Source organism: Talpa occidentalis, unplaced genomic scaffold (assembly GCF_014898055.3).
Source record: "Talpa occidentalis isolate TD23 unplaced genomic scaffold, MPIMG_talOcc4v2.1, whole genome shotgun sequence".
NCBI lineage: Eukaryota > Metazoa > Chordata > Mammalia > Eulipotyphla > Talpidae > Talpa > Talpa occidentalis.
The window spans coordinates 96855008-96880132 of NW_026555331.1; the positions used below are offsets into that span (position 1 = coordinate 96855008).

At 36.4% G+C, this 25125-nt stretch overlaps 1 protein-coding gene across 1 annotated transcript in view; it reads left to right on the top strand.

The window, feature by feature from the left end:
* The first annotated feature begins 260 nt into the window (after positions 1 to 260).
* Positions 261 to 25125, top strand: part of HDAC9 (histone deacetylase 9) — an 853144-nt gene continuing 828279 nt past the window's right edge. The window contains exon 1 of the mRNA XM_054692408.1: positions 261 to 432. The gene's annotated coding sequence lies outside the window, so the exon portion shown is untranslated. The remainder of the gene's footprint in view (positions 433 to 25125) is intronic.

Here is a 25125-nt window from a genome sequence, read left to right on the forward strand (position 1 = left end):
GGCCTCTCCGTCGCCCTCCCCTCCCCCTCCGCCCCCTCCCCCTCCCCCTCCCCTCCCCATGACTTGCTATTTTTAGCAAATCCTCGGTTCGCCGCCACCCGCACAGCTCGCAGCTCGCAGCCGCCCGCCGCCGCCTCCCCAGCTCCCCCCGCGCGGCGGCCGCGGTGGCGGCGCGTCCCGCACCTCGCGCAGCGCGCACCCGGCTGCCCCCGCGCCCTCGCCGGCGTGTGCTTCTCCGGCGCCAGCCGCGGCCGGTAAGTCCCCGCTCCCGAGCAGCGGCGCTCCCCGAGTCAACTTTCAGTCCCCCCCTTTGCTTCTGCCTCGCCATTCTCTTCTCCTGGAAACATGGCTGTTTGGAGAAGGGGGAGAAGTTAGGGGGTCGCCGGCGCGGGGCGGAGGAGGGCGCGACAGGCTCAGCCCGAGCGGACGGAGGTGAGTGGCACCGCAGCCCGGTCCCTGGCTGGTGCTCGGGAAAGCCCTGGGAATTGGGGGGGCCAAGGGTCCTTCGGATGCGCCGTTCAATTCCCTGCCGGGATTCCCCAGGTTAACAGCATCCAAGTCCGGACCCCGACACCCCATTCCTTCCATCTCGTAAACCAGACGAGGGCGGGTTTACGGGAGCCTTTATCACAAGTTCGGTGCCAAGTGATCTTTGGGGCGCAGACCCTGACATCTGCTAGGCAAGCCGAAGCAGGGATGGTGGCATTACCTCCCCCCCTCCCCGCCACACACCCAGTTTATGTCGGAACTGAGTTATGAATGAAAAGTTTGTGCTGCCAACGTGTTGCTTGAGGGGAGCCGTACTTAGTGGGGGGGATCGTTGCTGTTTCGTGGGGTCAGTTCCAAGTCGATACATCGGAATACTGGGTTTTCTGAAAAGTTCCGGTGCTTGGGGGATGGGAGGTAAAGCAGTTCCTCGGCTAGTGCAAGGAGAGTGATGAATCGTAAGCTCTTTAAGGTAACCTGGCTGATAAAACGCCACCCGAGGGTTTCATGGAGGGGACTTGATGGGGGGAGAGGACCGGGGACGTTCCCTGGGCGCCCAGCGGGCAGCGTTTGTTTGGCTTTGAAAGCATCGCCCACTTGTCCACAGCGAGAGGTGCTGGTGTCAGAGGCCTGTGTGTCCGCGGTGTGATCGGGTGGACCCGGCTGCTCTCCAGATCCCAGGAGAGGTCGCCAGGAGAGGTGGCCTGCGGCGGGGCGCTGAGGATGCGGTTCATGTGATGTGGAGTGGGAAATTCTCTAGTGAGTCTCCTGTGCTCTAATTTCAGGACGATCTGTCACGTTTGTTTTTGCTGTCAGGGAGGTGTGTGCAATCTCCTAAAAGGAACTTTCAGATCAAGTCACTAAAACAAATTGAAATCTGCGAGAAATGGGACATCTATATGTATCCCATTCTACAGATGCATCAAATGTATGCATAGGTGCGTGTGTGATGAGGAAGTGGGGGTAAGAAGGGCTTAAAAAAGTTAACTTCTTCCGGAAAAGAAAGCAAAGAGTTAATTTTTTTCATTCCCAAATAGTATAACAATACTTTTAGGACTAAATACTCTTGGTGTGCTGAGATTTCTCATGAAGGGTAAGATTTAGGAATTAGAGGTATTTGGAATACAATCATATTTTCAAATCTTGCAGACATACTTGGAATCTGGGAAAACGGAGTAAGTATATAGAGAGTTATATATTAAACAAAAAATTTAAATTGTTTGGAAAGAAAACCTTTTGACATTTGGAAACGTCTGGATGTTAATTTCTGATGCTCTAGAAGTATTTTTAATTCTGTAATTAATAACAGCACAGAATACATTGCAGTTAGTAAATGAAGACAAATAAAATATCATGTTTGGAAAGAATATCTTTTGAACCACTCTTTGGTACTTTGGATATTTATTATGGAAATTATTGTGACTGAAAATATGTAGTTTAATATATTTGCTTTTTACCACAGATAATTAGTCCTCTTTTTCCTTTTAAACCACTGTTCTAGTTTGAACCAATTTAATTTTCCAAACACCAAATCAGTGACATGCCTTCTGGAAAACATTCCTGTTTAAAATGCTTCACAAGAATATTGTATTTCCAAAAGGACAGATAATTTAGGCAGTTGTAAAACTTTCTTTTAATTTATTTTCATCCATTTTGTTTGAATGAGGCATTTAAACATTCAAACAGAGAAGCATTTTCTTGAAATATGTCATTCTCTATGTAAGGGAAAAGCTAATGTTTTCATGCATTTCAGTCTCAGGCAGGTGCACGTAGAGACTCCTGTGTCTGACCTTTGATGTCAAGCTGCCAGCTAAAGACAGAGATGCTTTCCCAGCTCTCCTCTGAATTGATGATCTTCACTACAGATTGGACACGATCAGATGCAATAAGACTATGCAGAAGCAAGTTCAGAGTTTTAAATTATTAGTTAATGGTCAGGAGGAAGATTTTTTTTCCCCCATTCTCTGTTGTGTCTCTGCAATTCAGCCGATTGGGTAGTCTTTTAATGGGAAATCAGACCAAACACTCTTTGATTAAGAGTGTTGGCATATTAAATTGTCATCGTCTATAAAGATGACAATCCTTCTGAAATTGAAAAGATAATTTTATATATTATTATAGTTTTATGATTGTTTTATGACCATTGTAGTAGTAGACAGTTGTTTCATGAAGTTACTGCCACTATTTATAAATAATTACTTATTTTATACTTATATATTTGGGTGTAAGGGGTTTTAAATCATAAAACCAACTGGCCGGATAACTGCTTCTTCATTAATTAGTTTAGATAATACACACACTCAGGTTTTTATTAATATATGGAACTAAGGCGTTTTAGGGTTGTATAGTTTTCTTTTTATTAGAATGACTTCTATTTTGAAATTAAATAGTACAACATATTATACTGTAATTTACATTCACATAGTGAAGAAGGTGTAGGTTATTCTTAAATAGAGATCTGGAGAAAGAGCTAGCAAGGAGAGTCATTTGTGAAACATATGGACATCATAAAATCCTTCTGTATAGAGCATCTGCACCTTCTCATTAGTGAAATATTGTACTTATGGACATTTTTTGTTATTATTTCCAAATGCGACTTTTAATTTTTGCTTCAATGGATTTTTTGGTTTGTTTTAAAATGTGATTATAGTTAATGTTTAAGATGGTGGGGGCTTTTATTGCCTGAAGCCCTTACCTTACGATAAAACATCTTACTTAATTTTTATTGTACACATCTACAGACACTCACAATTCTTTTCTAGCTTGCTATTAGAACTCTTACATTTTTTAAAAATCCTTTACAAAATTTGAGGGACAAGTGGGACGACATATTGTTCTCTTTTCGGAGGGATATAGCCTTCAAAGCCTAGTATTAGTGTCACGCTGAGGTTAACAGCTTTATTTCCTGTAGCCTAATTACAACAGAAAGCTGCCCCTGTGGCTATGTTTTGACATTTTAATAAATTTATTTATTCCTAAATCTTTAAAATGGTTAACTTTGTAGATGTGTAGGTCAGATTTTATATCAGTCAATATAGTCATAAGGAAATGGGCTCTTACTGTGGTCTCGATAGCTCATTCTGCAGCAAATGTACATACCTTTGAGGGATATCCATTCTTGCAATCATTCAGTATCTCACATATCCCTCTGTCCCCACTGACCACACCTTAACCAAATGCCTTTTATTGGTACAAGCTGCTTTGAAATATGTCAGCACAGTTGTCATGTTTGAGGATCATCAGTCTTACTGATGAGAACTCAGAAGGTAATTTTTGAGAAGAGAAAGTATTGACAGAGACATTAATGGACCATCCGTTATAGAGCCAACCAATATTGATTAGGGGTGATGTTTTTTCTGGGTGTCAAAGCACTCACCTTTTCTTATTAGCTCTGTTTCTTTGGCCTAATTTATAGAAGTCAAAGTGAACAGGTTTATGTAACTATGATAGTCATTTCTGTTCTGTAGACCTCACATCTAAATAAATAAGGCTTAAAAAAGAAAAAGTATAGTAAATTGTTCTTCTCTAAAGAAGGTATCCCTCTGACATTTTCTTCATATTTCCAAATCCCTCTTCTCTTCAAATCTTACCAGAATTTTTCAGGGTAATTGCCCACATGATTTGTAATAGTCAATATTATAGGCTTCTGATCCTGTATTGTTAGATTCAAAAGTGGAAAATATTATCCAGGATGTAGAAGAAAGCTTTGTAATTTCGTAGAAGATAGTAATATGTAATCTTATACAAAGTTACATGTATTTGATGAAAATACTTTCAGTACTTTTGAATAAGTAGTTTGTATGAGGAGCTCTGTTATATATTTATATATGTATATATACACACACATATATTTACTGTCCTTTTCCCTAAATATATGGTATATAGAAGTTCATCAAAATCATTTTAGATGTGAAATACTGAAAAAAAAAGTCATTATTCAAGTGTGGCTTGATATTTACTAGAACAGAGTTTCTTTAGAGCCTCAAAAGAAACTCCCATTCCTCATATTCTTTGTTGCAGCAGAAAGAGCTTAGCATGCTGCTGGTGAGACTGAGAGGGTTGAGGATTTGGGAAATGGTACTTTCTTCCCATTTTTGTAGAATCTATGATAAAAAAGAGATGGATGTGCACTAGTCTAGTTTGAATGGAATAGTGATGAGAATGGCCGTAGAGGAAAGGATAAGATTTGGGTCACTGAGTTATCACTCAAAATATTTGGTAGCAAGTTGTGGAAACTAACCTTGGTTAATTTATAACGTGAAACAAATTTATTAGGGGATCTTGATCCCATGTTTTCTATTGCTTTGAAACACATTACCACAAATTTAGTAATTTGAAACAGCACACATTCTGTTAGCTTCATTGCTCAGGAGTCCACGTAAGACTCAGTGGAGTCTCTTGATTAGGGATCACGCTTGGTGTTGGTGAGGGTTGCAGTCTTATCAGAGACTTGGCAGGGAAAATATCTGCTTCCCAGTTTCCCTAGATTTTTTGGCTGACTTCATCTCCTTGTAGTTCTGGGATTGAGGTCTCCATTTTCTTGTTGGCTGTCAATCAGAGGCCACTCACCCCTCTTATGGGGAGACTGCTGTTCTTTGCCATGTGACCTCCAATGGGCAGACAACTTTTGCAAAGCCTGCAAGAAAGACTCTCTTGCTCCAGTATAATACAGTCTTAGATAACAAATGGGAATGTGTTTTGCAGCCATTCTAGTCCTGGTAGGTTTACCATCAGTTCTCTAGATTTGAAAGGGGATTTTGGAGTCCTTGGAATCATTTTCACAGACTTTACTATTAAGCAGGAGAAACAAGCTAGCAGGGAGACGGTAACTTGAGCCCCCTGCAAATCTCTATATATTCTTTTCTCTGGTCTTTCTCTGGTGTTCTCTCATGGCCTCTTCCTCTCATAGCCATAGCTGTCTCTGAGTAACACTGCCCCATTATCCCCTCCCTTCTAGGTATAAGTATGCACACTTGCACATGCACACACTCCCATGCTCAGGTGTCCATAGTTGGACACTGTGTCCCACACCCCCTCTATGTTAATAAGATCAAGGGCACAGGTGATAGCCACAGAGGCCAATGGTATAATAGCCTGACCACCTTCATTTACCCGATAGACTGCTTAATATGACCTTTGTTGTGAGACATAATTTTAATTAAGGTAGTGCCATCCATCACCTTTGCCATGTCTGTGGATATCCATTGCTGAGGCAAAGGAGAAGAAATGTGAGCAAATGATTGTTTAAAAATGTGTTTAAGTTTTTCATCAGGATAAGCATGATGACCCTCTGGATATGGGATTGAATTGGAGAGTAGCTGGAGTCTTTCAACTTCTTAAAGAGAAAACTCTTCTAGGATTTAGGAGAATGGTAGTAGTGAGATGCCTTTTAGAAATAGTAGTTGTAAGAAAGGTATAGAAGACTCTGAAAACTTGAATGACTAACACATGCGTTGGTTTAGGAAATAACTTACTTTCTAATACATTCTACATGTGAAAGATTTTCAAGAAATTATTGTCATCAATCCTTACAGGGAGGCAGCATTAAGATTTTGAGGCCAGAAGTGTGGGCTCCTCTTATAGGAGGAAACAGAGCCAGGGACAATAGCAGAACCACTCTTTGTCTGTGACTATGATTGCAGTATAGGAATAGGAATCCATTAAGCACAGTGTGTGCACCAAGCACTTTGCAGGAATGATACTATCTAATCTGCATCTCATCTCTGGCAATTAAGTTTGAATTTCCCAAGTTCTACCTACCCTCTTTTCCCGCAAGTAAATGGAGACTTTGCAGGTATATATGTGATCCCAGAACACACAGGTAACATAGATATGTTATAACAGCTGGTAATGGTAGACTCATTTACATTGTTTGTACTTCTATGATCAGTTCTTACTTAGGAAGCTCACTTTTTAAAAAAACAAGTAGGATCTTTCTGTTTCCAAACACATATCCAAAAAGAGAGGGGTTCTTGTGTGTCAACTTTGTTTTTGCTCAGCAATACATTCAAACAGGAGCTTGTTTCTAGGTGACCCGTTGAGCTGTATAATCGTTTGTTGTCTATTTCAAATAAAATATATTTGTGTTATTTGTCATTCATACTATCCATTCATACCACCTCATGCGCTGTATTGGGTAGGCCAGTAGAAATATTTGCTTAGTTCTTAAAAATAAAAGTTCATTTCATTGCTAAGGATCACTTAACTAGGAGTGGCACCAGGATTTGAATTTATTCTGGTTTTTGTCAAAGCCTATAGTTTTGTAGTACACTTCTCACACTGACAAGTAGTTAGTGAAGTTTCCAGGGAAAAAGCTTGTGTTTCCCAGCAAAGTGAATGTCAACACTACAATTGCTTCATTCTGAGAGAACTAGATATAGGAAGATGAAGGTTAAAAAGAGGAGGGAGAGAATCTGTTGTATCATGCTTTCTTTTATCTTCCCAGCAGAAGGCACCGATGATAGATTTCTCTTCCATCTACAAGTGAGATATGAAGTATAGGCTGCAAATTTTTATTTCTAGTTATCATTTTGACTGAAATCAAAAGTTTTCTGTCTCCTTTACCTTCTGTATGTAGATTTCTGTTGTTAAATACAATCAGGAGGCGTTATGAATTTTCATTGCCTCTTTGGCCACAGGGTTCTTTCTATAGCTTTTCAGTAGATGCCACTGTTTTGATCTACTTGAAAAGTCTATTGAGACATTCCTCCTTTGTTCTTCTATTACTCAGTCCCCCTTTCTACTCTGTGGTGCCTCTGAATTCTATTCACAGACATTCTACTTTTTTCTCTTTCTGTTTTATGTACTTAAATCTCTTCTTTAAATGGATATAGTTCCATTGATCAGAATCATTGACCCAGATCCCCTTACTGCTTTACTGTAAAATACAAACTCAGTGTGGGACTCATCCGTATTCTGTTCATTTTACTGACTTGTACTCTCTGTCCCAGTATGGTCTGAGGAAGACTTTAAGATTCTCTGGGCATGTGAGTCAAAATATATACATTTTAAACTAAGTATATCAAACAGCACACTGATTATATTGTGTGAGGTCAGGTGCATATCTGTGGACCACTCAACTGTGACCAGGTAGGCAACACTGGGATGGCCTCATGTAGGCTTAGGTATCTGCCTTTCTGAAGTAGGATAGTTCACAAAGAGGGGAATTGTGAGCCACCCCTCAGCCTGATTAGGGTCAACCATTATAACATAATCCAGAGCAAGCTACAGATCAGGAATTCTTGAAAGAAACTGTTTTTGTATAACCACCCCCCGTTTTGAAAAAGATTTGTATCTTATCTTCATACAGGTTTTAGATTTTCTGACTTAAATTAGGCTAGATTTGACTCCAAAAGTCAAAATTCATTATACTGAAATTCATTCTACCCAGATTTTCTCATAGACTGGAGTGAACCTTTATTAAAGGATTTAATAAAGGTATCTTTATTTCCTTTATATTTTTAACTTTTGCCACTCCTTGGCTTGTGACCTTAAGAATTTAAGCCTTACATTTGGAGTTGGCAAGTGGCTCTTAGACTTTAGGTAGTGGGAGCAACTGACCTGAGGGAATATATCAACATATAAAGTCAAAATGTGTAGATGGGGTGGGTTGTCATGAGGGAGCAAAGAATTTCAGATTTTCAGTTCTAGCACCCATGTATTCTTCAAGGTTCTCCCACCCATTTTTCTGGATTATGTTAGATGAGCAGGAAGTTTATCATAAATTGAGTTTCTGCCCCTTGCTATGGAAAAATTGCTAACCAGCACAGTTTTATTTTAGTATTCTCGGTACATTCTTTGAATATCTGCAAAAGTATCAGAAGTAAATTACTTTCCATACCCCAAATCAGACTTTTATTCCTCTGGATTTTTATTTGGAGAGTGTGCTATTCGGAAGCTGTGCCTTCTCCAGGCCCAGCTCTTGTATGATGTTTTCTCTTATTTCTGTTGATTGCGATGATGACCACTCTTCTCTGAATTCCTACAATAATTGAGGATGATGGCAGTGATTCTCACAGGCTTGTAAATGGAACTTCAGTAGTAATTGATTGATAAAATCTGTAATAAAAAAGACTACTGTATGAGTAAAGCTTTTAAAGGAAGTATCATAGTCTAGAACAACATTTTTATACTTTTGAAATATATATTAACACTATGGTGGTTAACTATTAACATCAAAGTAAAAAGTAGCATATTTAATATATGTATATTAAATATATGCATATTTAATATAAGTAGCATATTTAATATGATTTACATATGTATTTATGTCTCCTTAGCAACTCCTCCATTGTATCTCCCACACCTAGAAGGAAAGGAGGGAAGAAAAGGCCCAATTTTCTAATGAGCCCCATCTTCAAACAATATTCTACAGGAAGAATGGTCTGATTAGGCTAAGATTACTTGTTTATACTTAAAAATACCTAAGGTATTTTTATTTAACATTTTACTTCAGTATGTAGAAACAAAACACAATGCTTTTACCTGTAGATATGACAGATTACAAAACCAGTGAGCAAATATATATAACCAATTAATGTAGGACTGATGAAATTAAAAGGAACAATGAATTATATTGATTCAGTGATTCATTGAACAAGTCAATGATGATATTCAAAAGCAGTGATATTGTATTGTTGAAGTTATGTTGTCAGTGTGGGCTCAAGAGTATAAGGGTGTGCCCTGTTCTTATTTAATCTGTTTCTATGCTTTTTTATTAATATAAATGCTGAAAATGTCTTTTAAAAAAGTATATTAAAAAGCCACACTATTCAAGGTTGTTTGCTAGTTCAGGCTAATCAGTCTTCATACATTACCAAGACTCTACCGGTAAGCAATCTTTAAATGTCAATTTTAATAAGGTATCACCTGAGAACTCTATAACATCTTTTTGTTTTCTGAAAGATGTGATTAGCATTGTGGAGTTATTGAATTCTACATCAAATGTGCAAGCAGTATCCGGTGATTCCTGGAATGGAGAAAGAGTTGTATAGAAACTACACAGAGATAGGATGCATGAATCATCTTCACTCACATGATGATTTTATCCACTGTAGTGCAGGTACATCTGGATCATGCTGCTACCATGTATTCTATAATGATTCATTCATTTTTAGTTTTTTCCCATATCTAATTTATTTAGCAAATGGTATGTTAGTTGACCTTCACATGCATGATTGAGAATATAACAGCAAATGCCAAGATGAAATTCAGTGATGGTACTTAGTTTTAAGATGCTTATTCAGAAATTAATTAGAATACATTTATATGTATTTTTTGCTTTTTATCATTCCAATGAAAACCCAAAATGAAAGCAAAAGTTCCACATCAGACTCATGGATCTCAGATTAAAGTATATTGTCTCAATAGTTTCCTTAAAGCTTTTTACATCTTACTCTGCATGTATGTCATTAACTAAATGGTAAGCCCCATGAGGTCAGAGAGAGATTACTGTTTTTGTTTCCATCCATACTCCTTAGTGTATTTCTGATAGTTGATGCCCAACAAGTGTTTGCTGATTGACCAACTGTTAATATGTCATTATTTCTTACTGCACTATAAGGTCCTTGAGGGCATGGACTATTTTGTTTTAATTTGTAGACTCTGCAAGTCCAGACCAGAAATGCTTACATAAGAAAATGCTGAACAAATGTTATGAAAGAAAGAATGGACACGTTTTTGGCTTTGCATGTGTGAGAGATCTTTTAGATCTCCTCTTTCATATATAAGACTCTTCTAACAATTGTGCAGAACAGTGCTGTTCTATAAAATTTTCTGCAATGACAGAAGTTTTCTTATAGCTGTGTTCTCCAGTATCACAGGCAGTAGGCACATGGGGTCTTGATACTTGAAATGTCAGTAGTGAGACCAAGAACCTGAATTTACTTTTATTTAATTTTAATTATGAAATAAATAATTATGAAATAAAGTGTCTATTAAGCAGTCCATGTCCAGATATAACGCCTCCATTCTCAAACTCATTTGCCCACATCTCCAACACTACTACTGGATGTTGTTATTCGATATTGTTATTAGATGGATAAAGTTAGTTATATCACTTTAAAAAGAGCAGTAGTGGGCCTCCCTGGTGGCGCAGCGGTTGAGCGCTGGGTTACGAGGCTACCCACAGCCTCTGCAGCACCGGTTCAATCCCCAGCCGCTGCAAGGGTCCCACAATGGCGCTCAGACCTCTCCTGCCGCCCGCTGCTCCCCTCAGCAGTGTACTTCGTCAGTCTGCCTGCTCTGCTCTCCCCTCTGGCTCTGGTGAGTTCTCTCACCCTCCCATGCTTCTGACTGTACCCAGTGCTTGTATAAATAAATAAATCTTAAAAAAAAAAAGAGCAGTAGATTCTATTAAATTAGTTACATGCCTTTCTCAAATGACCATAAACACTAGACACCATTTCTTCACTGATTACACCATTTAATTTGGTTTTTATTTCCCACTATTACTAACCTAGATGCCCAACATTGAGCACTTTACTGAATGAATTTTGCATCAATTTTGTCTTTTTTAAATGACCCATCCAGATGTCTTTGTTTTCTAGTTCCACTATTTTACTCCTGTTCTTTTCTAATAAGTTACTTAATCTTGGATTATCTCTATCATCATCATCCCCATAGATATTTATGCTGCATAAGCCTGTATTTGATATACAATGTCTGCTGATATTTTGAAAAGATTTCAAATTTACTGTATTTTTAAAAATGTCTATGAACATTCCTTTTCTTCTATTGATTTCTTTGCTTTTCTTGTCCTTTCTGGTACCGGAGAAGAATAAAGAAGTAACATGTATATGTAAGCTATTGTAATATTATAACTCAATCCGTATATAAGATGTAATCTTCCCATAACAATTTTCATGGCTGGTATCAAAATGCATAGAATCAGCGCAACAGGATTGTCTAAGTAGCCCAGGTCTTTCACGTAACTCTAGTAGCCCGGGTCTTTTATGTAACTTTTGGCTTTTTAGCTTTTCTTAGATTAAAATCCATCATTCATTTATTCAGTGACAGTATTGGGTTTATTCACAAATACTTTCTCATTTTATTCTTTCAAACACACTGAATCTAGTAATATGTAATGACTATAGAGATTAAATATTCAAATAAATTGAAAAAAGCTCTACTGACAAACAAAAATACTTTAGAATTTTCTACTCATTCTCAGCTGCTGAGGTTAATAATTGTCTCATATGGCGGAATTTGAAAGAACAGACTTCAGCATGAAATCTTTGGTTCATTCTTTCAGTCTGGCCTAGCAGTTCCCAAACTTGAGAACTTGAGTGTGCATCAGAATTTAGAGATATATACACAAGGACTGTAAACTGCACTTTTTGGTTGAATTAACCTCTTTTCTAAGGCAGTTTTGTCTATACTGAATTTTCATTTTAGGATCTACTTTTCCTTTACCATGTGAAAAATGTATCTCCTCTGTATTTACTTCTATTTTCTTGCTAACTCAGGGGTACACATTTAGAGAACTTGTAGATAGACTTCTGAATAGATTTCAGAAATTGGGAGAAAAATACAGTAGCAATATCTAGAACTTTGTAATGGTGAAATCAATTGTGTTTTGGTCTAATTACTACTTTTATCTACCTTTAATGGTGAGAAGCTAGCACACTTTTGTTATTTTCTCCCCCTAACCTTGTGAAAGACATTCCTTAAAAAGATCTAATAAAGAATAATAACAATAACAATAATGTATTATATTCATTTTAGACATGTTGAAAGAACAAAGAAAGGAATTTTTTTATGGCTTGTGCTATAAAAATCTTTTAAAATCTCTTATATATCTGTTTGACCCAATTTTTCCAAGTTACCTACATTAAAATAAATATTTGATGAGTTTAGCATTGTGGTGAAACAAAAGTTACTTGCTTTTATTTATAAAGTTCAGCAAAAGCCATTTGCAAACCTTGTGAGCTAACTGGTTCACTCACAATAGGTTCTTGTTATGAACAAGAACATCCTTTTGGAGTCACTTATTACATTTTCTCATTATTTTCAAAAGTATAGTTTTAAGATTATGCAGAGCAAATGGAAAGTGTAGGCCAAATTGAATGGAATTTCAGAATAATGATTATAGTTTTAATTTCTTTAGAAGAGCAGATCTGAAATATTGTTGAGTGAATTTAGGCTTTCAAATAACTCTTGAAAATACATTAAAATTTATTTCATATTCTGTTTTTTTTTACACATCTTACAACCCCCAACTATGTTATTATTTTTGTTTAAGTAACAAGTATTCTTTTAAAGACATTTACATAATAAAGCAGTTTTTTTATTTACTCATATAGTTACTATTTTTTTGTGAGGAAAATGATCATTTTATTTTTTTAATTGGGGTAACATTGGCTTAAATCACAATATATGATTGAGAGGAATAGTTTCCCACCTTCTCAGATGTATGTCACCCTACCACGCCTACCACCAACACCAAGTCCCCATAGTCCTTTACTGTAGAACTCCGTTCTCCTTTTGTCTCCTCTTCCCTGCAACCTCTTTTTTAGTTGCCTCAAAACGGCTATCATATTTCTAGGGTTTGTTTTGATTTGACTCATCACTTCCTTTACCTTGCTTCTCCATATTCCTTGTAAGTGAAAACGTCCAGTCTTTGTCCTTTGCCTTCTGAATTATATTTCACTTGCATAATACCTCCTAGTCCTATCCCTGTTGCCTGTTGTTGCAAATGACAAGAGCTCATCTTTTTTTTTTTTAATAGCTGAGTAGTATTCGATTGTGTGTGTGTGTGTATATATATATATATATATATATATATATATATATGGCATTTTCTTTTTTTTAAATATTTATTTATACATAGAAGAACTGGGGTACAGGCCAGAGGTGTGGGAGGTGAGAGGATTCACCAGAGACAGAGTGGGGAACAGAACAGGCAGACTGACTGAAATACACTGCTGAGGGGAGCAATGGGTGAGTCAGGAGAGTTCTGCTGCGCCTTGTGGGTTGCTCCCTGGCTGGGGATCGAATTCATACTGCAGTGGCTGCGGATTGCTTCATAGTGCTCTGTGTCTTAACCCCTTGCGCCACCAGGGAGGCCCTATATGGCATCTTTTCAATCCACTCCTCTGTCGTTGGGGACTTAGGTTGTTTCCATAACTTGACTATTGTAAATAGTGCTGCAGTGAACATAGGAATGCATCTGTATCTTTGAATTAGTGTTTTTGTATTCTTTGGATAAATAATCAATGAGTAGAGTTGCTGGATCATATAATAGATCTATTTTCAATATTCTGAGGAACTTTGACACTGTTTTCTATAGGGCCTGGACCAGTGTACATTACCACTGGCAGTGTAAAAATGGTTCCCTTTTCTCCACACCCTCACCAGCATTTGCTGTGACTGGTGTATACACACACACACACATATATCTAAATAGTAACTCATGCTTTTGCCTGAGCAACACATATATATATGTGTGTGTGTTTGTGTGTGTGTGTCTGTGTATACATACATATATATATATATATATACCAGTTCATCATCATTTATCATCAGTGATATATATATGTATATCATATATATGCACATACGTAAAAATACTGGGCCCTATATATGTAATATATATATATATATATCACTGATGATAAATGATGTTGAAAAATTTTTCTGTGACTGTTGGCCATCACTGTGTCTTCTTTGGAGAATTGTCTACTTTGCTCTTCTGACTATTTTTTTTTATTAATTTATTTTTTTATTTTTATATTCCCCATACAATTGCAAGCCCCTGATTCTGACCCCAATCCCTCCTCTCCCCGCCCCCCCCTCAAAGTGTGTCTCTGGTTCATAGTTGTTTGTTGATTGCCTTTTTCTTTTTAAAATTGGGTTCTTTGTTTTCTTTTTGTTTAGTTATAGTTGCTGTTTTTAGTGCTCTCCTTTCCCTTTATTCCTTAATTTCCTCTCGTGGTTTTAATATCATTTTCCATCCAGAATTATCTTTCTTGTGCCCAAAGGGTTTACGTTCACATTTATTTAGCACAGGTCTGCTGGTGATGAATTCTTTTCAGCTTTTGTATGTCTGAAAACACCTTTATTTCACAAGATTTTTGTTGCATATGGAATTATATATTGACTGATTTTTTTCTTTTAGTTACTTTAATGAGATGTTCCATTATTTCCTCACTTGCATTGTTTTTTATGAAGAATCTGCTGCCATCCTTATTTTTGGTTATCATAATAAGTAATTAATATAACCTTAAGTATTTTTTATTAGCATTTTTGAACAGTTTGATTATAATGTGTCTTGGCAGGACTTTCTTCATGTTTCTTGTGCTTTGCATTCATTGAGCTTCTTGGACCTGTGAGCTTATAATTTCCATCAAATTTGAGGAAAATTTAGTTATTATTTCTTAAATTATTTTTAGTTTCTATCCTCTTGTACACTTCTTTTGTTAGGAGGGCCAACTTCACTTATATTAGGCTCATTGATTATTTCTTTATCTTCTTTTTTCGTCGTGTGTTTCGTTTTTCATAATGTTTCATTTCTATTGCTGTGTCTTCAAATTCACTACCAATAATCATATTTAGTGTGTTTTTCATCTCACACATTACAGTTTTCATTTTTTGAAGTTCAATGTGGGTATTGGTTTTAAAAATCTTCCATGCCTCTGTTTAACTTTTTAAAAAAAATGTGGAATAGGTTTATAATAATTGCTTTAATAACCTTTTTGATCAATTTGATTTGATTTTATGCTGTTATAAGTCATATTTTCCTATTTCTTTCATACCTCATATTTTTTGATGAATGATGTACATTGTGAATTTTCCTTATATAGGGCCCAGTATTTTTACATTCCTATAAATCTTCAGCATTTTTTCCCTGAGATTCATTTAATTAATCTGAAATGCTTTGATACATTCAAAGGATGTTTATAAGATAGTTTCTAAATATTCTACCCAATTTCTGAATATTCTACCCAGTGCTTCAGGAGACACAAGATATTTCTTTTTGGCTGGTATGAATAGGCAAAGTTTCCAGGGTTAGGTGAATTCTGGGGAATATTCTCTGTAATCATTTTAGGTGTTTTTTTCCTTCACTGTGAATTGTGTCCACACATACATGTGCTAACCAGTATTCTGCTAAATACTTCAGGGGGGCCACCTACAGATCTCTGGAGATCTCTAACTGCTCAGCTGTTCTCCCTCTGGTACTCTGTCTTAAGATGTTGAGCTGCTCAGATCTCCTTGGTTTTTCTGATACATCTTTTTAAGTCAGAGATTGTGCCATGTTCTACCTTAGTTTTACTTCCAAAGCCATGGTTTGGAAAATTAAAAAAATATGGAGCTCATGTTTTCAGTTTCTCATGCCTTTGCCTCTGCATAATGTTTCCAGTTTCTCCAGTGTTGTTGCCTGGGATCCAATGTCTTGAAAATATTTTTCCCTTACCTTTTTTCTAGTACTTTAATTTTTGTCAGCTAGGGGGGTAGTTCCTATCAATGTTGCTCTGTCTTGATCAGAAATCAGTGTTCCCCATTGATTTTCTCTTTTATATAAAATCTTGTTGGTTAAGATAATTTTGAAGACTGTTTAAATATTTAATAAGTCAATTTAATGCAGTTTATTGTGATATTCTTCTTTCTACTTTTAAGTGGTTTCCAAACTTTGTATAATGAATACTTTGTACTATAAATATTTTCAAAAATTAAGTTTTAAATAGTCAATTATGTCCTGTGTTATGATTAATGATTTTAATCACCATTTTAGTCATTTAAAACCATTCCTAAGCATGCTGGTCATAAATTAAGAAGATAGATTTGTTGAACATAATTTACATACTTTAAAGTGGGTGAAAGATGCTACTATAGGAAAATGCTATGTTCTTATTAGCTTTTTAAAAGAGGATAGAAGCCAAATAACTGTGAAATAATATACCCTTGAATTTGTAGATGTGAGTGATCCTAAAGTAGCTAATAATGAACTGTCTTTTAAATTATTTCACTTTTTAAGGATTGCTCCCTTTTATATTTTTTTAGAGATTCTATAATTCGTGGTTAGGTCTTTAGAATGTTAACACATCAAGCAGTAGTGAATTATGTGCTGGTGGATTGTTTTATTTTTAGTATTCTTTAGTATTTGAATAATAAAATAGAATACTGTGAAGTAATATGAGAATAAAGTGTCAAAATTCAGGAGCACATCTTGCTATAGTACATACATCTTGTTACTTTAAGAGATTTCTGGCAGTAGGGGCACAAATGACTGTGTTAATTTTAAAGAATCCTTGAGGTGGTATAGTTCCATATGCTGTAGGAATATGTCAATGATTTTTTTTTTATTTTATAATTTGAGATTTTAATGTAGTCTTTTGAAAGCTAGTTGTTAAGCATGGCAAGAAGATTAGAGTTGCTTTAGAATTCTTTGGAAAATAATTTTGTAAGAACAAATTAAAATTTAACTTTCTTCAGCACTGTCATAAATACCAGCATGATGAAGCCAAAATTGTGGCAATGTTACATTGCTGTGTTTCCAATATTTAAACATAAAGGTTAGGCCAGATTTATGTTCCCTAGTAAAATTGAACCAAAATATAATTACTTATAGAATTTTAAGAACAGAATCTTAAAAAATTGAATGCTACTCTGTAGTAGAATCTGTGAGTTATCACCCAATATCCTCTTCCCTATCATCCTCAACCATAGAGCCCCTGAAATTTCACTGGGGACATGCCTCTACAGAATAACAATGACACCTCCTGTTTAGATAGAAACTATGCCATATGGCAAACTTCTGACCATAGGTTGTAAGCAAAAGTGATGTGTGTGACTTCCAAGTTGGCAGGGGTGTCTCTCCTTTCCCTTATCCCTTGCTGGAATATATAGAATGGTGGTCTGATCTCTTAGATCTTGATGAATAGGCTAGTGCTTCAAGGATTGTGGAGCAATAGGTTATTTTTTAATGGATCTTTATTTTATTTTTATTTATTTATTTTTTAGTGAGACAAAATTGCCTTACAACACTGGGTATGATTCAGAGGTGTAGGATCACACCTTTTCAGGTGGATGTCACCACACCACACCCATCACTGAGATACCCATAGTTCTCTACCATAGTCCTTTGGGCCTCTTCCACATTTTGCTCTCTGCCCTCTCCCTTTCCCTTAGGTTGTCTTAATTTTATGGAAGGATTTCTAGGTTTTGTTATTGGTTTGGTTTTGTCTGACCCTTTGTTTTTTTGTCTCTATTTTTCACATATAAGTAAAACCATCTTGAATTTGTCTTTCTCCTTCTGACTTTTTTGCTTAGCAGTATCCCTTCCAGTTCCATCCTTGTTGTCACAAATGGTAGTTTATCTTTTTTATAGCTGAGTAGTGTTCTATTACGTATTTATAACACATCTTCTTAACCCACTTATCTGTCCTTGGGCACTTAGGTTGTTTCCATAACTTGACTATTGTAAATAGTGCTGCAGTGAACATAGGAGTGCATATAACTCTTTGAATTAGTGTTTTGCATTCTTTGCAGCAGATTTCTAAAAAGGGCTTGGGACATTGATCATGCCTTCTTGAATCAGAGCTGCCTTAATAGCTTGCAGTTTTACGGGGGCAAAGAAAAAACTCCTGTCTTGCCTAATCCACTTGTCTTACCCACAGCCAGGCAAAACTATATACACTGTTTATACACTTTTTTTTGTTTGTTTGTTTACAAGACATATTAGTAAACTTGAAAGAACGGAGTGATCTAAATTATCTAATTTTTTTTCAAAGGACCTCACCCTCCCCTAAAAAATCTGCATGAGTTCAATATTTATTAGCTGAAGAGAGTAAAACAGTTAAACCTACCTGACTCTTTTTTGACAAATGTAAAGATTTGAGGCACGTAATCTTCATGCTGACTTTTGAAGAAAACAAGGTTTGGAAAGAGAGACAAATGTTAATTATTCAGCTTTCTACATTGTTCACGGTCATCAAGTATTAGTTTCAATTTTCATTTTTGTCAAATTCCAAAGTTCACGTTTCATTGCCCACTGTGAAACAGCTCCCTGTGCCATTTTAGATTGCTTACTACTACCCTGCTAAATTCATTATAGAAAGTGGCAAATTTTGAACAAATGAATGGACATCCTCACTGACACCAAATGTAGGCATATAGGAGAGAGAGCTTGCATTTGCTCCTGAAGATCAGTGATAGGAGACTGTTTAGAAATGCTCTGTAATTAGATGCCCTCATTAAAATATAATCGGATCTTTCCTTCTCTTTCCCCTCCACTACCCTTCTCCTCTCTCTTTCTCCCTTCTCTCTCCCTACCTCTGAGACACACACACACACACACACTCTTTAAAATGCTCTTTTAAAAGAATATAATAAAAAAGTGAGAATTTTCACTTTTCTCAACCTCTACACCTGATGAAGGTGTTAGATTTGAGGCCTGAGGTGGGTATTAAAGTGGCACTTTCCCCAACAGATTTTTAGAGTGTTTTCTGTACTTTTCAAAACAGTCTTTTGTCAGAAAAGTCTTAAGTTCAATTTCATGTATTATAACTAACTGCCATATTGCTTTCTTTTTTTTTTTTTTTCCCATGTAGGGTCAATATTGGCTGGTTAATGTTTTCTCTTTGAAAAATTAGATATACTTGGTAGCTTATAAATGATCCCTCACTTTTTGCCTTTGGTTTTTAAAACTTGAAATTCTTTCTTATTTTATAGTGTTTCATTTACCAGACTCAGACCTTGAGACATTGGTTTGACAGTAAATATCTTATTTAGGAGGCAAAGAACACATGAGTAGGAGTAGGAAAGGCAGTCTTTACAGGGTTTGTAGTAAGCCAGCTATTGCTTAGGGCAACTATAGCTCCTTAGTTCTGGGGATACTGTAGAAGGCGCCCTTAGAATTGTCTAGTAGGGAATCAAGGGAACCAGAGTATTGTAGCATAGAACGAGTTGTTCCTTAGTTGAACCGTTTCCAGCTTTTGTACAGTTGCGGTGAAAATTCAGTAATGAAGTAGCAGTGATAGCAGTTGGAAGTCTGTGGGCATGCATTTGAGTAGTAATGGCCAGGGATGTGGGCAGGCTTCAGCAGTGTCTGCTATATCTGGAGATGGTGAACCATAGGCGGAGAAGAGCTCAAGTGTGAAACATAACAGGATTTGAGTTAACCTTATCAAGCATTTATTCAGCCATCATATAAGTACCTCCTATGTGTGAAGTACTGTGCCAGTTAATAAGATATACTGGTTTGCTTGTAGAGGTACTTAGCTATTTAAAGCTCAGGTTCTTCATTTATAAAGATAACTTATTTTCTTTCTCTCAGAGTTCATGTATGTATATGAATGATGATATTCCTGAAAATACTTTGAAATGCTTTACATTTTTTATTTCAAATTTGTTATTATGGTAATTACTCTAAAATTTCCCAGAGAAAGAAATGGAAATGTGGTTAAACCATAAACTTACCAAAATCTTACCAGGGATATGTTAGCCAGAAACAGTTTTTCTTAGATTGTGTGAATCTGGCCTCTTTGCGGTTTGTAGAAGATAATAATTTTATAAATTCCATGAAAGGAATAAGTAATAAATGGTTGGGTTTTTTTTTTTTTTTTTTTTTTTTTAGCTATTGGCAATAAAAGTTTTCCAGGGAAAATAGATAAAATTAACTTTAAAGTATTAAGTAGGAATTAGCCCTGTGGAAATAGGGTATTGTAGAGGAACAGTGTATTCCAAGAGAGTTTGAGTTAAATTCAAGAAACAGTGCAGGTGAGAACCCACTCAGTGCCCAGGTTAAGTTTTTGGGCCCATGGATTGGCCAGGACAGAGCGGCATTCTGTTTGTATCACTAATTAGCTGTGTGGTATGTGACTGGTTACTTAAGTTTTCTTAGTTCTCCCTTTCTTAACTGTAAATTGAAGATTCTAATACTCCTTAAGCCCAAATTTAGTCTAAGGATGTACGGTAAAGATAAATGAGATACATTATATAAGGCAGTTAGAGTAGAATATATTCTCAGTAACCTTGTTCATAGCTTTTGTTATCAGTGTGTTTGCAAATTGCAAATCCGAATGGGATGCATTCATCCCATTCAAGGCAAGGTTTCCTGAAGTATATAGATTGTTAATCCCAAAGCATTTGTAAAAGAAAAGGATTATGAAGTTAAAATAATTTAAGAAATCTTGTATCCATAGATGGATTTCATGAACTCACATTAAGATATTAACAAACCCCTCAGCAGTGTATTTCAGTCAGTCTGCCTGTTCTGTTCCTCACTCTCTCTCTGGTGAATCCTCTTACCCACTGCACCTCTGGCCTATACTCTAGTTCTTCTATGCATAAATAAATAAATCTTAAAAAAGTATTAAACAAATCTTTTTACTTTAACACAGTATGTTTAATTTCATTAATTATGATTCCCACCCCTCCACCCCCCAAGTTCTCTAAACTCCCTTTTCATATTGAATGCTGTTTCGGGAAATGCTAATCTAAAAAGCTTCATGTGGTAGATCAACAAGTTACCAATACTTGCATATCTACGTTAATATTGTATATTGAACTAATCTTCTTAAGGACTTTAAATTTCTTTAAATAGTATGGCCTTTGCTTAAATATTTTTTGACTTTTTCCCTTAGATATGTCTCTGAGCTAGTTTATTAGTCAGTACCCCCCACATCAGTCATTACATGATCTTTTCTGTATTTCATTCCTCTTTTTCTACACAGAAATGTATCACTTGTCCTGTAATTCCTGTAGGGCTCAGGTTCTGTTCAGAATGATGATTTTTGGCCTCACTTGAGATAATTTAAAGAACATTCCCTAGACATTTGTGAAAGTTGACTTCCAAAAATACTTGGAGTGATGCCACCATCATTAAACTAAGTGGATAACTTTCAAGGTGAATGGTTTTAAAAGGAACATGTGCTACTTGGATGTGTATTTTCTCTGCAGATTAAACTGTTTGTCATTTAAAAAATATAAAACAGTGCTGAGTTCCTACTATGTGCTTATCTCTGTGGTAGATAGCCAGTTTGGACAGATGCTTATAGTCTAGTGGGGGCGAAATAAATATTCAAAAGGAATCATTATAGAAGGGGATAAATACAGTCATAGAAGAACTGGAGTGTTAAGAAAGTTAAAAGGAGGGGTCTGCCTTGGGATAGAACAAAAGCATCCCAACAGCAAGCATATTTACAGTAAACTGACTACCATGTGAATAATAGAGGATATTCCAGGTTGAGAGAAATGTACAAAGGTCCAGAAATGTGAAAGAAAATGAGGGAACCACAACTAAGCTAGTGCAAGTGGAATGCATGCTCCACTTGGGCAAGTAGAAGGAGATGAGACTGGGTAACCAGATAGATAGAAACTTGACCTCAAAGCATTTTGTATATGCGGGAGTGGAGAGTTTGGAGTTTATCATCTAGGTAGTAGAGAACCACTGGCAGATTATAAAGCAGAGATGGCAATAGTTAATAGTTTTATTTTTAAATTAAAAAAATATGTATTTATTTATGCATGTATGAACTTGGATACAGGATACATATATGAACTGTGGGGTGGGAGGATGAGAGTATTCACCAGAGACAGAGTGGGGAACAGAACAGGCAGACTGACCGAAGTACGCTGTTGAGGGGAGCAGCGGGCGAGCCAAGAGAGGTCTGCTGTGCCATATGTGTTGCTCCCTGGCTGGCTGGGAATCAAACTCATGCTGCAGAGGCTTCAGATTGCTTCATAGTGCTGTGCTTACCCCCTTGCGCCACCAGGGAGGCCCTAGTCATAATTTTAAAATGGGTGTTTTGGTAGGATTATGCAGTTGGGGTGGAGGGAGGAGTGGGAGCCAAGGCACCCTGGAGACTATTGAAGTGGTTCTGGTAAGTATGAATCTAAACTAAAGTAGAAGCAATGATGATGGGGAAGAGGGAACAGCTTTGAGAAATATTTAGAATAAGGGGAGGTAGATTGTCATGAATGACTGGATAAGAAGAGTAAGGAGAAGAGGGAAATGTGGAAGTTTCTCAGATGACATGGGGTTGGATGTTGGCACTCTTTGGTGTGATTAAGATTCAAGAGAGAAACACATTTTTGGGGATATTTTTATGGTACTGTTTTGTACTTGTTGAGTTTAAAATGCTTATTAGTTATTCACTTCTGCTTTCATTGATTCCTTGGGTACTTTCATTGATTCCTTCTGCTTTCATTGATTCCTCTGTGCTAGGTAATGTACTAGACTTTGAGGATTTGTCAGGAGTCAGAATCTTCCATGAGCCTGTGAAACTAATGGGAGAAGCAATCATAAACAAATGATTACTGAATTAGTAAGTAATCATTACTTAGTAAGTAAATAAGAAAGGGATCTAACTCATAAGGCAATGTACAGTCCATTTTGGAGCATAGGTGAACAGTCTGGTAGGTTAAGTGGTAGAGATTTGGGGATTATTGAAGAATAGTTGCTTACTGAAGCCATAAGTGAGATTGCCTAGGCCAGGTTTGCCAAAGCATGGAAGAAGGAAATGGGAATAAAATAACATGAACAGTTGAAGAGAATGTTGTATAATAAAATCCTCAGATGAATCTGGAAAGGATGATAGAATAGTTGAAATGGGTATGGGAATGTGGTATGTGGGGATGTGGTGGAAATGTCAAATAAGATGGATAGAAAGTTCCATCATGGATAGAAAGTTCCATCATGGACTTCCAAGTCCATGTCAGCACTAGCAAGAGTAGGCAGAGTAGAAATACTCTTGCATGTTTCCATGCATTGGTGTGATAGAGTTGGTTTACACTGATTTGTGAGTATCAGTATAAGACTGAGAGTCACATTGTTAAATTTTAGGAATTGTGCAAGCTGGTTGTGAAACATAGCTATTAGTGAAAACTGAATTATGTACACTTACAAGTAAATTTTAGTAAACACAAGTGTAATAATATTCAAAAAGTTATCCTCCCTTATTATTTTGCTACTTTTCTTATTACCTATACTTTTAAGATTATTCATGTCTCTTTATTGGAATGGCAGATGTGCTACATAACTTGTGTTACTGTGTTTTTTTTCTGGTTTGTTTTTGTTGATTTCACTTTGGTATGCTGAAATTAGCCATACTGAGAGTACTTATATCATGGAAATTGGCAAATGCTACAAGTCAGAGATTTTATTTTGTTGGTTGTTTAGATTTAAGAGAGTAAGAAATATTGTTAATATTGCAGACTGAACTCAAAAGATTGTTGGATATGTAGCAATTATATTGTGGATAGCACAAAAATTGAAAAAAATATTCTTCTAATTATTATCTAAGTATGTAAAATATTAAGCAATTCAACAAAGAAGTTGCGCCTGTTATTGATGAACAAAAGAAATTCTGACATAGTCATTATTACACTTTTATTTACATTTGAATAAAAAGAAATTATTGTTAATGTCAGAACATACCAGATTTGCTAAATATCAATGAAAGCATTTTGTTAGAAACAGTTGCCTATATATAGAATTTATAGTAAATAATATTGTATTGTTATTATGTGTAACTTGTGTGCTACATCTTTCTTATATCATTAAAATTTATAATAAATATAAGTACGATACATGTTACATACACATTTATTTTTAGGCGAGCCAATTGCTAACAATTCACTAGTACACAATAGTTTTGTATGTGAGATATGCTCCTTTGAAAAGCATGGCAGGAAATGGATGTTTCCTAAATATAGTATATAGGTAACCAAAAGACATTTGTAGGTTTGGGTTTTTTTAATTGAATTTATTTATAATTTGAATGAGAGGAGCCAGTAGAGATGAAGAGATAGTAAAGAAGGAAGTAAAAGTAAATGTTGGTGATGACAAATGAGAGGAAATAATATGCAGACCATTGGAGGAAAATTTTTTTTTAAAGATTTATTTATTTTTATACGAGAACCGGGGAACTGAGGTACAGGCCAGATGTACGGGAGGGGGAGAGGATTCACCAGAGACAGAGTGGGCAAGTGAACAGGCATACTGACTGAAATACACTGCTGAGGGGAGCAGTGGCTGAGACAGGAGAGGCCTGCTGTGTCAGGTGGGAATCTCCCTGGCCAGCCAGGAATCGAACCTGTGCTACAGAGGCTGTGGACAGCTGCACGGCGCTGCGCTCAACCTGCTGCACCACAGGGGAGGCCCTCATTGGAGGAAAATTAACCTTGAACTTGGGGGGGGGGCTATTTCTGTAAGGATAAGGAACAGTAGCATAAGATATAGGAAATTCAAGTAAATGTGCATTAATATAATTTATATCAGTGCATTCTAATTTAAAAAGTGGGCAGGATGAACTCAAGAAAAGAAACTCAGAAAGGTGTCAGATAATTTATGAATAAATTAAAGAGTAAGAGGTGTATACTGTGATTGACCAGGGCACATTTTCATACTGATTTAATCTCTGAAATGAAATACTGGGCTGTATTTTTAGTCTGGTTTTCCTGGTGAAGATATTTAAATAAAGATGAGAGAATTTAAAGACACCTCATGCATTTGAATGCCAAGTATTATTTCTTTTACTTAGCCCTGAAATATAAAGCTACATTTCCATGGACATGGCTGAGTTTCAAGCAAGATGATCAGAAATGGGGTATAATTTGAGGTTGACTAAACTGCATTCATTGCATGCATGGATAGTTTGAACACAAGGTAAAATGTTACCCAGACTGCTGAAGAAAACA